At 47.6% G+C, this 16,404-nt stretch overlaps 1 pseudogene; it reads left to right on the top strand.

Moving 5' to 3' along the window:
- The window catches only part of LOC144121853 (carnitine O-acetyltransferase-like), a 170,888-nt pseudogene that overhangs the window by 91,785 nt on the left and 62,699 nt on the right, over positions 1 to 16,404 (top strand).

A 16,404-nucleotide genomic window follows, 5' to 3' on the forward strand; every position in this document is an offset into this window, starting at 1 on the left:
ACCCAGTTTTTATTTTTGGAAAACTCGAATTTTAGAAGTCTATTTCAATGAAAGCAGCGTATATCTTCGGAAACTTTGCTTGTACATTGTATTGGAAGCAGCGTCATTGTTTACAGAAAAGTTTATATTTTTCATTCTTGGGCACAATAAGCTAAACAAGTTTGGCAGGAAGAATTACTATGAATGAGGGGTGCGCTCTAATGACAGCTAATTGAAAGGACAAGAGCACAGAGACGGACTCATTGGTGATGCTTTGTTGCAGAGACTTTGCAGACATGTGCAAACTATCCTTTGCTGCAAAAAAGGTGCATACTTTTTTAGGATGTCTCTTCGTTAAGCAGTGCAACTTACTCAAATGTGTAGCTAACTGAGCGGAAAACTTGCCAGTCCGGTAACGCATTCATCTTGTACGCCATATGTCTATTTTTTGAAGAGACGATCAAGAAAGTGCACTTCGTCATCTTTGTCTGTCTGATTTAGGCAGCCCATTTACCTAAATGTGGTAAAAACTGCTACAATCTAGTTTGCAATTGATGTCGTAACAACCTAAATGTAACTGCTGTTTCCTTTTTTTTCGGTACTAATGCATAGCTTTATTCATCCATGGTGGCCCTAATGCTGTGTTCTTCTGCCAGTTCTTTCCACTGGACGTCTATGATGGCCAGGGGAATCCATATAATGAGCAGCAAATTCTTCAGCAACTTCATCAGGTGGTAAATATGTCGACAAGTGCTCGCGCTGGAATTGGCATTCTGACAACTGAGCAAACATATTTTTTGGCGAAGGGGTTTCATGAGCTCTGCCACGGTAAGCTTTATTTTTTTGTAGCATGTAAAGTTAGTTACTGCTTGCGTAGACAAAAAAAACAAGCTAAACGTATGAAGTAAGGTGAAATTCAAATTCTCAAATTGCAGTTGAATTTTCATACTCAACAGTACATTCCCCGTTGTCTTTAGTGAAAATATCTTTGTTGAAGAAATGGTTACAGCAAAGAATATTCACCTAGTGCGCATGTCTTCAAGGCTTCGTTCAAAGGGTTTAGTGGCCTTTCTGAAACTGATGGTGTTTGGCAGTGCAGTGGCAACTTAAATTGCTCTAGCAGGTTGCAGAAATATACGCGGCAAATATTCCTCAACAAGAAGGTAACAGACTGGAAGGTTCTGAGGAGCAGGTTGAGGTATCCAACAGGGCTCAAGCTATTGCTGTTCAGGACACTAGCAGACACCTTCTTGAGGTCTGCATTGTCTGCAGTGTTCTTTTGGCACCACCGGGGCGGACTGCTCACAGACTCGGAGTGCAGGGGTGCCTGTGAAGAACACATAGATTGAAGAATGAAGGTTTACTGCGATTTTGATTTTTTCTTGCTATTTATTTCATTGGATTATGTGTTCTTTGTACAATTGAATCCCGCTACAACGAAATCGACGGGACGCGCGAGAAATTTTGTTGTCGCGAAAGTTCGCTATCGAGAAATTCACAAAAAATGCAAGCCAATAAATCCAGCAAAACATAATTTTATTTCAAGAAATCTGTGAACTTAGCCTGGTTGCGATTCACTGCCAGCAGCGGCGTCACGCTACTCTTGCACTCTGTTAACCGCGACATCGCAACGTCGTCATCGTGTGTGCCAAGGAATTTTCTAATAACGTCGAAGGCATCCAGTACATGCGATGAGGCTGCCGGGGCAGGTAAATCTTGAGCGGAGTCGTCTTCATGATCGGACAGCTCTTCCGGCACGCGAACACTTTTGATGATGTCTTCATCGCTTCGTTCCTCGTGGACAGTCAAGTCCGCGTCAGCGTCGAGGAAATCGTCCAGCGCTATGTCAGCTGGAACGTTTTTAGCTTCCTGGAGCGATTTCCAAGTAAAGTCAATCCCCGGAGTTAATGGCGATGGTACACTTTCCGCGGCTGCAGTCGTGCTGGTCGCCTTACTCTCGACAAACCCGGCGTGCTTGAAGCAGTTGCGGATCACGCTGCACCGTGTTGCTCTCCATGCCGCAGCCATTATTTCTAAAGCCATGAAAAGATCGACTTTCGTCTCCCTACCAGTGTCGGTTTTCAGGAGAATCCGCTGGATCAACCTCTCCTGGTAGGAAGACTTCATGCTCCGGATGATGCCTTAGTCCAGGGGTTGAATGAATGAGGTACAGTTCGGCTAGAAGAACTTCAGCTCCACACTTGACAGCTTGACGTCGTCAATGCGGTGCGCTGAACAATTGTTTAAGAGCAAACATATCATTCGATTTTGTCTGCTCATGTCGCGGTCAAGTGCGACCCCCCAGTCAGCAAAAATGGCACGGGTCATCCACGACCGGCTGTTTGCCACGTACTTGACAGGTAAGCTCCTGTTCCCCTTGAAGCGGCGCGGTTTTGCTCTTTTGCCAATAACTAATGAGGGGAGTTTGTCAGACCCATCCAAATTTGTGCACAGCAGCACAGTCACTCGCTTCTTGCTATGTTTGCCTCCGTGGCAACGCTGCGGTTTAAAATCAAGCGTCTTCGCTGGCAGCATCTGACAGAAGAGGCCCGTGTCGTGTGCGTTATAAATATCAGACGGAGCGTAGCGGGGCGTGTAAGTCATGTTGTGCGCCGCCCATGCTGATGCGCCGTCAACGTCCGCAGATGCCGATTCACCGCACAACACCTTGCCGACGGTGTTATGCCTTTCATTAAAGCGATTCAGCCACCCTAAACTCTCCTTAAAGTTGTTCAGCCCTAGCAAACAAGCATAACTTAGGGCCTTCTGCTGTACAATTTTGCCGCCCAGGGGCATGTTTGCGTATCGACGAACCAATCATAGACAGCCTTGTCGAGCTCTTCATACGTTGGTTGCGTCACTTTCTTGTGCTGCGCTGAAGTGCCCTATGAGAGTGCCTTCCTAATGCTGTCCTTATTCTTCAAAATCTTTGATAGCAAACTCAGCGCGATGCCAAAATCTGCGGCAATAATTGCCTTCTTTTTCTTGCTTTCCGCTTTGGCGATAATTTTATCCTTTTCTTCTAGCGAAATAAACTTTCGCTTCTTCGTTGGCGGCGACATGGCAGAGGCGATCGACGAGATCACACTGCAGCGAGAGATCGACAATCAGCGCACACCGACACACCATAAAATGGCGGCAAGGGCTGCGGAGAATGCGGAGAGGGGAGGCTGGCGACTGGATTTGGATTCGTCTTTGACCCTCGTACGGCCGGCGGCCTTCGCACGGCGCCTACAAAGTTCCCTCGCTGCTTCCCAATGACGAATAAACGACTCTCAACCAAATTTTGTAATGAAGAATACATCAAAATCTAATAAACATACATTCCGTGCATTATTTAGCTTCTCCAAGCCACTGCTTTAGCAGGCAATAATCTCGTACAGCACCCAACTTTTGAAGAAAGGCGGGCCACTGACCGGTGAAGGCTCGCGAAAAATTCGTAGAAGTGAATGCCTGCTCACAAAGTAATTCGTTTTCAAAGAAATTTTAATACATTAACTCCTACGGGGATTTCGCAGTGAATGAAAAATACTTCATTGAAGCGGCATTCGTTGTGCCGGGATTCAACTGTAGTGCAAAAGTTCATGAAATAGATGTTGTCCAGGCGGCCTAAAGCTGGCTCAAGTTTTAAAAACCGAAACAAGGAGTTAATTTTCCTGAGAAGCTATCTGTTTAATTTATCATAATGTGGTATAGGGGTAACGATCGTGTAAAATGAAAGGGTAAGTTTAATTTTAAATCTGTCGAATCTTGATGATATAATAGCATCGATCACTAAGTGATCTATCTAATGGGCATAGCATGGACAGTAGATGAAACTGGTGTAAATATTCACGCGTGGTGTTTGGGCTTGAAATGAATATATGGCTATTTAGAGCATGCAGTCCGAGTTTCCTTATGGTTATAATATGTAATAGGAGAAATTAGAAAAAAAACATATGAACTGAAAAGTTATTTCTCATGTGGATAAGCAAAAGGAAATTGGTGAAGTGCTACTCCTCTGGTGAATAGGCTTGTAGCGAGAGTAACACTTCGGTTTGTGCTAGTTGGTTCAAATTTGTAATGTATTCATAAGGCTGCACAAAAGGAACAGGATTTCTGCTCCGTGTGTTTCATGTGCCTTGTTTGTTCCTGCTCGCTTTAGCACCTTGTTAAGAATACGTTGTAGGTAGAGACAATTTGAAAAACTGGCGTGGTTTTCACAACTTTTGATTCCATGGTAGGTGATTGTGTTGGCCATAAAAATTCCAGTCATTTGCAACAGCGGTATCATCAGCGCTAACTGGTTTGCAGAGGTGTAATGCTACGGCAATGCCACGCCTAATTGTACTAAACATTTGTGTTTATGTTATGGCAGGGCTACAGTGAGAGCTTTATGGTCAGATAAATATGTAAGCATGGACTTCCGGATCTTGTTGCACAAAGCGTTTGCGGCCAGTGTTATAAGTTCTTTGTTCCATCTGTTACACCTTTTAGGGACTCTGGCCATCCACCTACGTACAGGGATCCGAGCATGTTGCTCACTCTTGGCTGTACCCATTGCCTCTTGCAGTGCAGCTGATCCTATTAATGCTCTCTTACTGCTGCAGATGTTTGGCCACCAAGTCCAGAGTGCGAATTTTCCAGAAATCACGATCTTGGTAATCTACTAATGGTGATTCATTAAGAGTGCGCACCTGTCTCGAATAAAAGCTACAAATGTGGCCTGTAGTTGGAAAGGCAAAATTTCCGCTAAGTTATCGATCGACATGCCACACCTATTCAGTAAGCTGTTATTATTAAGAACTGATTGCTTTACCTTTGATGCAGATCCTCGGAACGCTGAACCTGTAGAATTCATCATGAAAGCCATCGTTGTTGTCTGTCTTGATCAAAAATTGAAGGTCAAGGACCCATATGAAGTGGCCTGTGCTTATCAAATGCTTCTCGAAGGCAGACACGGGGAAAATGCTGCTAATCAGTGGTGTGACAAAACTGTTCAGGTGTGTATTCATTTTCTTATCTGCAGATTGGCTTGAGAGGTCAGTCACTAGTGACCACGCATTTGTAGTAGCTAATGCATTCGCAGCTGTGTATTGTGATTTGTCGTCTAGTATACTGATGTTTTATTTACACTGTAATAGATTTTCATAAATTACAGGTGATAGAAAAACTTAATACAGTACAACCTCATTAAGGCATACTCACTTAGCAGCACTTCCGTTGTTGCAAATACTTTTGTTTTTTCAGGTGTTGCTGCAGACTGTTTGTACTTCTATTTCATTCTGACAAAGTGAAGCAAGAACCGTTCTCAAATGCAGTATTAAAGAAAACTTGATCAATTGCCACTCATCCCTCACTGCGTGCTGCACTTCAAAAATTTTATTATAGGTTACTACAGTCAACGACCGATAATTCGAACTTCGTGGGGAATGTAAATACTAAGTCCGAAATATCCAATGACTGAAAAAAAAAACGAATGCAGAAAAAAAACAATTTGTTGATATTTTAGGGCACCTGTGTTGTGAAGAACTTGTAAATGCGTAGCTGTATGCAGTTTAGTTACGTGCAACCAAAATCAGTCTGTTTGTCTCCAAGTGGCAAGATGTCGCTGTACGCTGATGTGAGGACTGCAAAGGCTCGAGTCACATCCGCGTGGGAGGTCTGGTCTCCACCAATGTTTTTAGATAAGGACAGTCGGAAAACTTGCCTATCAATTGCCCTCAGGTATCGGCCCCACTTCCGTTGCCGCTTTCATCTCAAAGAGACGCGAGCTGCATCGCTAGGGTTTTGACAGTGCCACGTAAGTTTTCTTTGTTTTTTCCAACGTTCTTAGATAACGGCAGCCGGGCGCAGAGCGGACCCAAAACGGTTGCCGCCTAGGTGGTGGCGCTGCGGTCGCTTTGGGATGGGCGCGTCGTCTGCTACTTGCAGATTGAGGTGCGTCAGCAGACGGCGACTCGCGTGTGCACAGAAACGTGGTGATAATGAATACAAATGTAAGCTGCGCCTTCGTCTCTTTTGTATTAATGAAACAAGACGGCTTAGTAGCATTTACAACCAGAACCTTAGGCGGCCACGTTGAAGACGCGTTCGCAAACAGCCAGCTTGTCACATGCGCATTAGATGCGCATTCAAGAAGTAAAGCTACCGTGCTTCCAGCATCGATCAATTTACTTATAGAAAATGCCTCAACCACCAGGACGATTTATGTTCTCATCTCGACGCACTAGAACAGAAAGTGGCTGAAGTAAAAATTAAATATGCGTATGCCGCAAGAAAAAGAAAGAAGAAGCATTTAGTGTCTTTGTAAGCTTTTGCCAGGTATTATTTACACTCAACTTCTAGTGATATAATCAATAGACGAAAGTTTACAGTCCATTTAGCACAACCGCATACAGTCCAGCCCGCTTATTACGAACATGAGCGTCACGCGGCATTCGTTCGTTATATCCCGAAGTTCGTAGTAAGTGGACCACAGCTTTAAAGACAGTTGCTTGTCAAAACAAAACTTTTCTTTGCGAAAACGTCCGTGATGGACGTCTGTTTTTGCAGCGCGGATTCGAAGAGAGAGGTTTCCAGTTTATTTAAAGCAGAAGCATGCTATCGCCGAGGCCCTTGGCATAGACAAGTGGTCTGAGGCTCTCTGTGTAGCTTATTTCTACAGACGCGCTTATGGGTGCTGGCTTCGAAGTGTGATCCTCATCCGGTTCCTCCGCGTAACTCTCGTCCCGCCCTTCTGAAACGATGTCCTTGTCCATGCACGGTTCCGCGGTGTCGGCGCCGTCATCGACGGAAATAAATCATTCCAACCAATGTCATGACGCCCAATGTCTGAAGCAACGACGCGCTGCCACAAATCGCCGCTGGGCTGGTCATCTTCCGAATCATCAGGCTTGGCATCAGACACTGTGTCGACGAAGCCTGCCTAGCGGAAGCAGTTCTGCATGCCAGTGGCCGTCACCTCCTCCCAGGCCGCTTTCATCTTCTGTACCGCTGAATACAATGTAAATGAGCATGGTGTTCCCATCCGCCAACCCGAATTACACCCAGGGCCCGAGATTTGAACGAAGCCAACGAAACGTCCGCACCGCAACAAGAGTGACAAAAACGCGTGATGGGGTAGACTTGCGACATGCACCCTCGGCAATCAGGGCAATCAAGCTAAAGATAGAGACGCACAGCACCAGCGGAGAGACCAATGAGGGGCGTCCGTGAGCGTCAGTGCAGCCACCTCTTTGCTCAAACGGAAGGCCAGCTTTACGGAGAGTGACCTTTGCAATCGGCACAGTCGGCGGCGCGGTTGATCACGTAGGCCACGCGCGGATTTGCACGAGATTGAGGAGAGGCGAGCGGAGTTCCGAGGAGCGGTGGGAGGGTGATCTTGGTAGGCGCGTCGGCGGGGAAAGGGTAGCCGCTCGAGAGTGGCATGAAAAGGGGCGGGCAGTTCGCCTGCGATGAGGTTTGGGGAAACATGCCGTGCGCCGGGTGCACAAAGGGGTCGAAGCAGGTTATCTTGTACCGCTGCGCCGGGTTTACGCCGTCCGTTCACTGTAACCGATCAGCAGGGCTTAATAATGTTCGTAATACGTATGATTTGGTGCCATTGAAACAATGTATATTTTGACAGTCCCGCAGGTCTCATTCGTTGTAAGCGAAAGTTCGTCTTCAGTGGGGCCGTTATATGTGGGCTCATCTATAATCAAGCCACAAAGAACCGACATTGTAAAAAGGCACAAAAAGTAGTAGTTGGCTAGACATCACGGGCCAATGGTATAGTTATCCAATTCCAATCTCTCATTGTGCAAGGAATATATGAAACTGATAAAGTGCTTGTTTCAGCAAATATGCTGGTTAGACAAACTAGAGTGGCGATGCTGAGTTTGCCTTGTAGATAATGGCCTTAAATATAATGGGCGGTACAGGCCAAGTACACTATCTAAAAAGAAAGAAATTCTAGCGTAAACTGCAATTAGGTGTCAATGAAGAGTGGCGTTGCGTGCAATGTTTTCGCATGTTAGGTGCTTTGTACCACAACACACTAAAATCTTATAATGCACGAACAGCACTGTGGCCACCTCCAATATGTAACAGACCGTAATAAAAGTAACTGCGCCCATCAAAAGAGGTGCTCGTGCCAGCAACTGTCAAAATACATTTACTTTAAATGGTAGTTGCTCATTTTACGCATGTCCAAAAACTGACCCTATCTTCAGTGCGCACCTGTCACAAACTGGCTTAAATCAAGATAATGTTCTTAATTGGGTTTCCATAATAAATGCGTTCAAAGAGCAGTACAGCTTTTATGCAAGTGTTTTTGGCTACTTGGAAAAGGTATCTATGCACGTACATGTATTTGGAGCAATGATCCACCAACACCGCCACGGGAGTACCTTGTGAAGGGCTGTGCTCATAAAGGAGGCCTCTGTAGCCATCTTCGCCAACAATCAGCCAAAAAAATTCAAATTAAACACTGTGCCACAATGTGCAAGGGGGGTCAGAGGCTCGACTGTATTACACACGCAAGGAACCCTATTTACGAGGTGGTAAGCAGCACGCCGTGTTTCTCTGATTTTGCCACGTGGAACCACGGAAAGAAGGGCTTTAGGCTTCGGCCGAGATCTACAGACAAAAGCTCAACCCCGAGCATCCTGGCCTCTCGTACCACAGGCATAGAATGCACGTGAACTTTCCAATACGTAGACGAACGCGGCTTGAGGCAGCCGGGCCCGGCGCAGACGATGCGAGGTGCGAGCCTGCGTAGACTAGTTTTTCAGAAAACTGTCTACGTGACCAAGCGCAGCCAATAGCCGTAGCGGCAGCGAAGAGAAAAGCAAAAAATCCAACATAATACTGTCAAAACCCTAGACATGGCGCACGCGTCTCTTTGAGATGAAAGCGGCAACGGAAGTGGGGCCGCATCCCGGGAGCAAGTTTTCCAACTGTCCTTATCTAAAAACGTTAGGCTCCACAGCACACGGAACGTTGTCATCCGAGTCAGAGTCGCTGTTCAACGGTGGGAGCACTTGATCATTATTGCGTCGTTGCTCAGTTCGGCACGCAATGATGCCGTGCTGTCGAAGTCTGTGAAGTCTTAAATGAAACGGCGGCAGGAATGGGCACACCGCAGCCTTGAAGGTCATCAGTGATGTCTACATTTGAGCTCATTGTGGCAGGCGGCAGAACAGGGGGGGATTCTGGGATTGCGGCGTCGGGCTCAGAACCGAAGGCAAATCCTGCATGACGGAAGCAGTTACTGATTGTGTCCGCTGACATTGCCTTCCACGCATCGGCAAGGATGCTTATGGCTGACAACAAGTCCAGATTGTACTTCTGACTCCACAAGCACAGCACATTTAAATTCTTTACAACACCGTGGTTCATTGGCTGGAGAACCTGGTAGTGTTGGGCAGCAGAATTCAATCTCAATCGCTTTCATATTGATGATCGGCCATGGGCACTGCAGTTGTCTACAAACAGTGGCACTTCGCGCTTGTGCGACTCAAATATTTGGTCCGTCTTGCGTCTGTACCATTCGTGATCCATGCCTTACTGTTAGTTTCGTACGAGACAGGCAGAGACTTCGTTTCCTTAAAGCATCGAGGGTTCTTTGACTTGCCGATTATTAGCAGCGGCAATTTTTCCGTCCCCGAAGCGCTACTTTTAACAACAACAACTCTGAGTTGTTCCTTACTATGCTTGCCACCGTGACAATGTTTTCTGGACAGGGCAAGCACTTTGTCTGGAAGCAGCTTATGGGGAAGACCAGTCTCATCGAAGTTGGAAGTTTCCGGCGATTCTGGCTAAGCAGCGCTTCGAGCTCTTCACTGCGGTAGTTTGCGACCAGCGTACTACACACTGCATTAGTTTCACAGCATGTTTTTTAAGGTGAGGTCGAACCCCTTTCTGAAATTTCTAAGCCAGCCATCGGTGAATTTACCGCAAAAACCGGACTATACGTCGAACCAAAATATAGGCCGATCCCCAACTAACCAATTCTAAAAGTGAAAAAAATCTTTTTAATGGAAAGGGTACTGAAAGTCACCCTTACCTTGAAGTAAATGCGGCTCAACAGGTTGCACAATGTTGACAGTATTTGTTCTCATTTAAATGCTGCTCATATGTACACCCGGCTAATTTTATTAACAGTATCGCGTGCCCATCGACCCGCGTGTTTCTAAGCACCGTATCATTACGGCGTGGGGCGGCAAAAACAAACGAGGTACGCGCATGTGTACACATGCGCTTTCTTTTGCTTCTTTCGCCGCTCCACGCCGTGATCTCTACTGCTTTCACCCGGATGCATTCGGCATTCACAGGCAGCGATCTTGCACACAGCTCGCGAACGAACTCCGCAACCTTTCCTTCCAATTCCGAATACGATGCAGTCCAACCACAGAATGATGTTTCCTTCTGGTTGCTGCAAGTTGTAACACGCAGCTTCTGCCTCCGCCAGCAATGCTCTTTTCCAATACTCAAAATTTGCGCTCTTCCGCCAGGTTGCCGTGAGATTCCGCGTACCCAGTCGCGTTTTTCATGAAGGCGACGGTGAATTGCCGTCGGGTTTCACTCATTGTGAAGCGAAATGTGAAAAAGCAGCCTTTAACCAAAATAGCTTTTAAACAGCGGAAACGCAAAATAGAGGGGCCACAACGTCGCCACGCTGCGCTGCTGCTGATGGCGATGGTGATGGAGGCTGTTAACTTCAGCCGCCCATTGTTGCAAGACTTGCGCAGTTTTCCGCCAATGACCGGTATATAGGACGGGGGTCTGCTTTTCGCCAAGGTTTTTTTAAAAAAGTTCAACCTATATTCCGGTTTATACGGTAAATCCTTCTAGGCTCAGCCGCAGCGCGAGGGTCTCAGCCTTCTGCTTCATAACGTGGCCAAAAACAGGAACACGCTGAGCGACAGTAGCGTTGAGCCATATGCTCAATGCTTCTTCCAACTTCAGGTAAAGTCTTTGTCATAGCCTTTTCTATTCATCTGCAGGTGTTTTCTCTATTCCTTCAAGAATCTTGGCTTTGTTTTTCATACAATCCGATATTGTTTGCTTGGAGACTCAGAACTCGCGGGAAAACTTCGACTTGTGAACGGCCACTCAGCGCTTGCTGCATTATGGCTGCTTTCTTCGCTGTGTCAGTGTCTTGTATTTCCCGTGCTTCGCTGTCGTCGGCACGAACTGCGAAGGCACTGTTAGCGCCATTTGCCATGGCCTGTTGTCGTCAAACTCACATGGGAAGTTGTCGTATGACCACTTGAACGAACCTAGCACAACGCTGTAAACATGCACTGGGACGCACACTAACGAGCACAGACCGGCAGCAGGGAGGCCATAAACGGCTTTGATAGGGCAAGCAAGACAAAGCAAGCACAAGTGGAGCGCATCCTGCTGCTCTCCCGCCGCCACTGTTCCGTCGCAGTGACTTAGTGAGCCACATGACTTTATTGCGGAAGGTACCGCGCGGGCGAGTGGTTGAGCTCGAATTTCAATTTCACACACACCACAGCCACTCAGCCTGCGCGTTGCAAACAGCTGCTCCAGCAAGCGCTAGACAGAGTCCGTATTATCAAATGTGGAGCCTGGAGGCTGTCCGAAATATCGGTCGTCCTTATACATCACGTTTATGAGGCCACTGGCGGTGCCGCGAAATTGTCCGAATAACCGAGTATGTCTGAATTATCGGCGTCCAGTTTATTAGTCGGCGACTGTATAGATCTACTGTATGTTGTGTGCAGACGGCTACACATTGTTTCAGCATGGCACCGGGACGTAAAATTTCAGAAATATATGCCACATTACCAAATCGAGGACTGCCACGCTACACTTCGGCTTTTAATTTTTTGTCACTTTCCTCATAATGGGTACTCATCTACTGGGCCCAATTCTTCTTGATACGTCATATCTGGCAAGTTTCCTGACTGCGCAGCAAGTTGCCAGGTGCAACTTCGGCAATACTTCTTCGGCAATACTGGATCTGGTGTTTTTAGGCTCTTCTCTTTTCGCGACGAATTTTACATGCGAAGTTGTCGAGGGGATATCCGATCATAACGCTGTTCTTGTTTCGATGCCATGTTCGATTCCTTCCTCAAAACTAACTTATTCACCATTTCCGAATTTCAGTAGAGCAGACGACATGCCTATCCTGGATTTATTAAGTGACGCATTTGAACAGTTTCAGCACCTCAGCATATCATGTGACGTGAATTCTTTAGTAACATTTTTCGAGAACATTGTGAAGGTCTGTGTTCAGCGTTTTGTTCCATTAAAAACTAAAAAGCAAAACCACAGTATGCCCTGGATAACAAGAGACATACTGCATCTTTCTCGCCGTGTTGCCAGACTACGCGTTTCAAAGCGCAATGGTAACCCTGAACTTTTGCAACAGTTCAGCGACGCTAAAGAAGAACTCCGTGCCAAAGTTCACTCGGGAAAAGATTTTTACTACAGAAATTCCTTGCCGCAATTAATGAAACACAATCCCCGTAAATTTTGGGCATCCATATTGCCACAGAGCACTAGTCCCAATACCTTCATTATTGATGATAAGCCGGTCTGTGACTCATTAGCTATAGCTACTAGTTTCAACACATATTTTCAGTCGGTATTTACAACAGATAACCTTGAAATGATTACTTTTCCTAGCAACTCTCGATGTTCTGTCGATGATATTTCAATAAGCGTCGAAGGTGTTCTGAACCTCATTCTGAACATAAATGTGAAAAAAAAGTAGTGGTCCTGATGATATCCCTAATGTATTTCTGCATCGTTACTCTCTTTGGACCAGCCACTATTTGACTACCATCTTCCAGAAATCGCTATCATCTGCAACCGTCCCCTTAGTCTGGAAGCTTGCAAAAGTTATTCCCCTGTTTAAAGCTGGCAGCATCCAAATCTTGTCCAACTATCGCCCCATTTCGTTAACTTCACACTCATGCAAATTACTAGAACATATCATTCATAAGCATATTACAGAATTTCTTGAAGCTAACAATATCTTGTGCAAATTTCAGCATGGGTTTCGGCGCGGGCTCAGTACCATTTCACAACTTGTAGAATTCACGCACGACATTGCTAGTTCCCTCGACACGGGCTCACAAATCGACGCTTTATTTATCGACCTTCCTAAAGCTTTCGACACCGTTCTCCACAGCAAACTTCTTTGTAAACTTAATGCAATACTCAAAAACCCGTTACTGGTAGACTGGATATCAAGCTTTCTTTCTAATCGTACACAGTATGTTTCTTTCAACTCCTGTTCATCTGAAACTGTTAATGTATCATCCGGTGTACCACAAGGATCCGTGCTCGGACCACTGTTGTTCTTATTGTCACGAGGTGGTGACGGGAACTCCGCCGGGGTCACGTAGCACCGACTGGGGTCCGGTCTTGAGGAAGGCACAGAGCAGCTCGTAAGAGAATACTTTAATAGGCTGGCTTACGCCCACTAAGAACAGCTCTGAAAACTCAGCGGCGGCGATAGCAGCGAACGTGCTCGGCGGTCGTCGACTAACAGAATGCCCGCCGCTCTTAGCCGTGCTCGATTTTAAAGGCGGCAAGGAAAGTTCCAGAACATAGTAGGCACACTTGTGCCAGGCTAGGAAAAATTGAGATAACTCTGGTCGCGTCTCGCGTCCCAGAAAATTGATAATGCGGCGTGCCTGCCGCGATAAGAAGATCCCCCAAGCAAAGCAGCGCCGGTGGGTGACTGAGCCAAAAGTTCGCCCCGCGAGCGAGAGCAGCAGGTTCCAGACAAAAAGCAAGCTTCGCGGCATTACTCCCCCCTTAAAGAAGCATCGACCCGATGCTTAAAAACCGGGATAACGGACATAATGATACAGATCATACAAAATAAATACTCATAATGTAAGCACAAAGAGTCATTAGCGCGAATAGTAAGGCTTCAGACGGGCGACGTGGACAACTTCTGAGCATGTGCGGCGTCTCTGGGATGCTGTAACTCCGTCAGGGACGAGTTCATAGTCCAGATTACCCAGTCTGCGAAGAATCCTGTACGGGCCGAAATAGCGGCGCAGAAGTTTTTCACTCAGTCCGCGGCGGCGAATCGGCGTCCAAACCCAAACTCTATCGCCTGGCTTGTATTGCACTGCGCGTCTTCGAAGATTGTAGCGTCGGGCGTCGGTGCGCTGCTGGTCTTGTATTCTCTCACGGGCAAGTCGTCGAGCTTGTTCTGCGCGCTGCAGGTAGGCGGCGACGTCGAGGTTACTTTCGTCGGTAACGTCGGGCAGCATGGCGTCGAGTGTGGTCGTGGCCTCCCTCCCGTGGACGAGACTAAATGGTGTCATTTGGGTGGTCTCTTGCACAGCGGTGTTGTAGGCGAACACCACATAGGGAAGAATTACGTCCCATGTCTTGTGTTCGGCGTCTACGTACATAGAAAGCATATCGGCGATGGTCTTGTTGAGGCGTTCTGTAAGCCCGTTTGTCTGCGGATGGTACGCAGTTGTTCTCCGGTGACTTGTATGGCTGTGCTGCAGAATGGCCTGGGTTAGCTCCGCCGTGAACGCTGTCCCCCTGTCTGTTATCAGTATTTCGGGGGCGCCGTGTCGTAAAAGAATGGATTCGACGAAGAATTTGGCGACTTCTGCTGCTGTGCCGTTCGGGAGGGCCTTTGCTTCGGCGTACCTGGTGAGATAATCGGTCGCCACAATAATCCACTTGTTGCCCGTCGTTGATGTTGGGAAGGGGCCAAGTAGGTACATACCGACCTCCTGGAAAGGTCTTGATGGCGGTCGAATCGGCTGCAGGAACCCTGCTGGTCTTTTCGGTGGCGTTTTCCGGCGTTGGCATTCACGACAACTCTTAACGTAGTGCGCGACGTCGGAGGATAGACGAGGCCAGTAATATCTCTCTTGGATTCGGCGGAGGGTGCGAGTAAACCCGAGGTGGCCAGCCATTGGTTCGTCATGCGAAGCCTGCAGAATTTCCTCCCGAAGGCTCTTCGGGACGACGAGAAGGTAGGCGGCCTTGTTCGGTGAGAAATTCTTCTTCACGACGATTCCCTGTTGCAGACAGTAGGACGATAGTCCACGCCTGAAGAGGGCAGGAGGTGAAGGAGACTTCCCCTCAAGATACTCGTACAGGCGCTGTAGGTCAGGATCAGATTGCTGCTGTCGTGCGAAGTCGCTGGAACTTAGCAGTCCAAGGAAAGCGTCGTCGTCATCGTCTTTTGGCGGCGTGTCGACAGGGGCTCGTGACAGGCAGTCAGCGTCGGAGTGCTTTCGCCCAGACTTGTAGACCACCGTGACGTCGAATTCTTGGAGGCGCAAGCTCCATCGAACGAGACGGCCAGAGGGGTCCTTCAAGTTAGCCAGCCAGCACAATGCATGGTGGTCGCTCACAACCTTGAACGGGCGTCCATACAAGTAGGGATGGAACTTCGATGTAGCCCAGACGATCGCAAGGCACTCCTTTTCAGTGGTCGAATAGTTCGCTTCTGCTTTCGACAATGAACGACTTGCATATGCTATTACTTTTTCGAATCCTTCGTTTTTCTGGACGAGCACGGCGCCTAGACCAAAGCTGCTTGCGTCGGTATGGATTTCTGTCTCGGTGTTTTCGTCAAAGTGCCCTAGCACCGGTGGAGACTGCAGGAGACGCTGAAGTTCGTTGAAGGCTTCCGCTTGTGCCGAATTCCATGTGAATGGTACGTCTGCCTTGGAGAGCTTGGTCAGAGGTTCCGCGACGCGCGAAAAATTCCTCACAAAGCGTCTGTGATAAGCACACAATCCCAGAAATCTGCGGACCGCCTTCTTGTCATGAGGCTGCGGGAAATTGGCAATGGCGGCTGTCTTCTGCGGGTCGGGGCGCACGCCGTCCTTGCTGATGATGTGGCCGAGAAACAATAGTTCGTTGTAGGCAAACCGGCACTTTTCAGGCTTCAGGGTAAGTCCGGATAGCTTGATTGCGTCGAGTACTGCCTTCAGCCTCCGGAGGTGTTCCTCGAAGCTCGCTGCGAAGACTACAACGTCGTCTAGATAGACGAGACAGGTTTGCCATTTGAGGCCTGCCAACACTGTGTCCATTACCCTTTGGAAAGTTGCGGGTGCGGAGCAAAGCCCAAATGGCATGACTTTGAACTCGTACAGTCCGTCCGGTGTGATGAAGGCAGTCTTTTCCCGGTCTCTTTCGTCGACTTCAATCTGCCAATATCCACTCTTGAGATCCATCGACGAGAAATACTTGGCGTGGCAGAGCCTGTCCAGAGTGTCGTCGATCCTCGGGAGGGGGTAGACGTCTTTTTTCGTAATCTTGTTCAGTCGCCGATAATCGACGCAGAATCGAAGAGCACCGTCTTTCTTTCTCACTAGAACGACCGGTGCCGCCCATGGGCTCTTCGAAGGTTGGATGACGTCGTCGCGAAGCATTTCCTCTACTTGGTCCCGGATGGCCTGTCGTTCTCGCGGCGACACACGGTAAGGGCTT

The sequence above is a fragment of the Amblyomma americanum genome, chromosome 1 (genome assembly GCF_052857255.1).
Source record: "Amblyomma americanum isolate KBUSLIRL-KWMA chromosome 1, ASM5285725v1, whole genome shotgun sequence".
Classification (NCBI taxonomy): domain Eukaryota; kingdom Metazoa; phylum Arthropoda; class Arachnida; order Ixodida; family Ixodidae; genus Amblyomma; species Amblyomma americanum.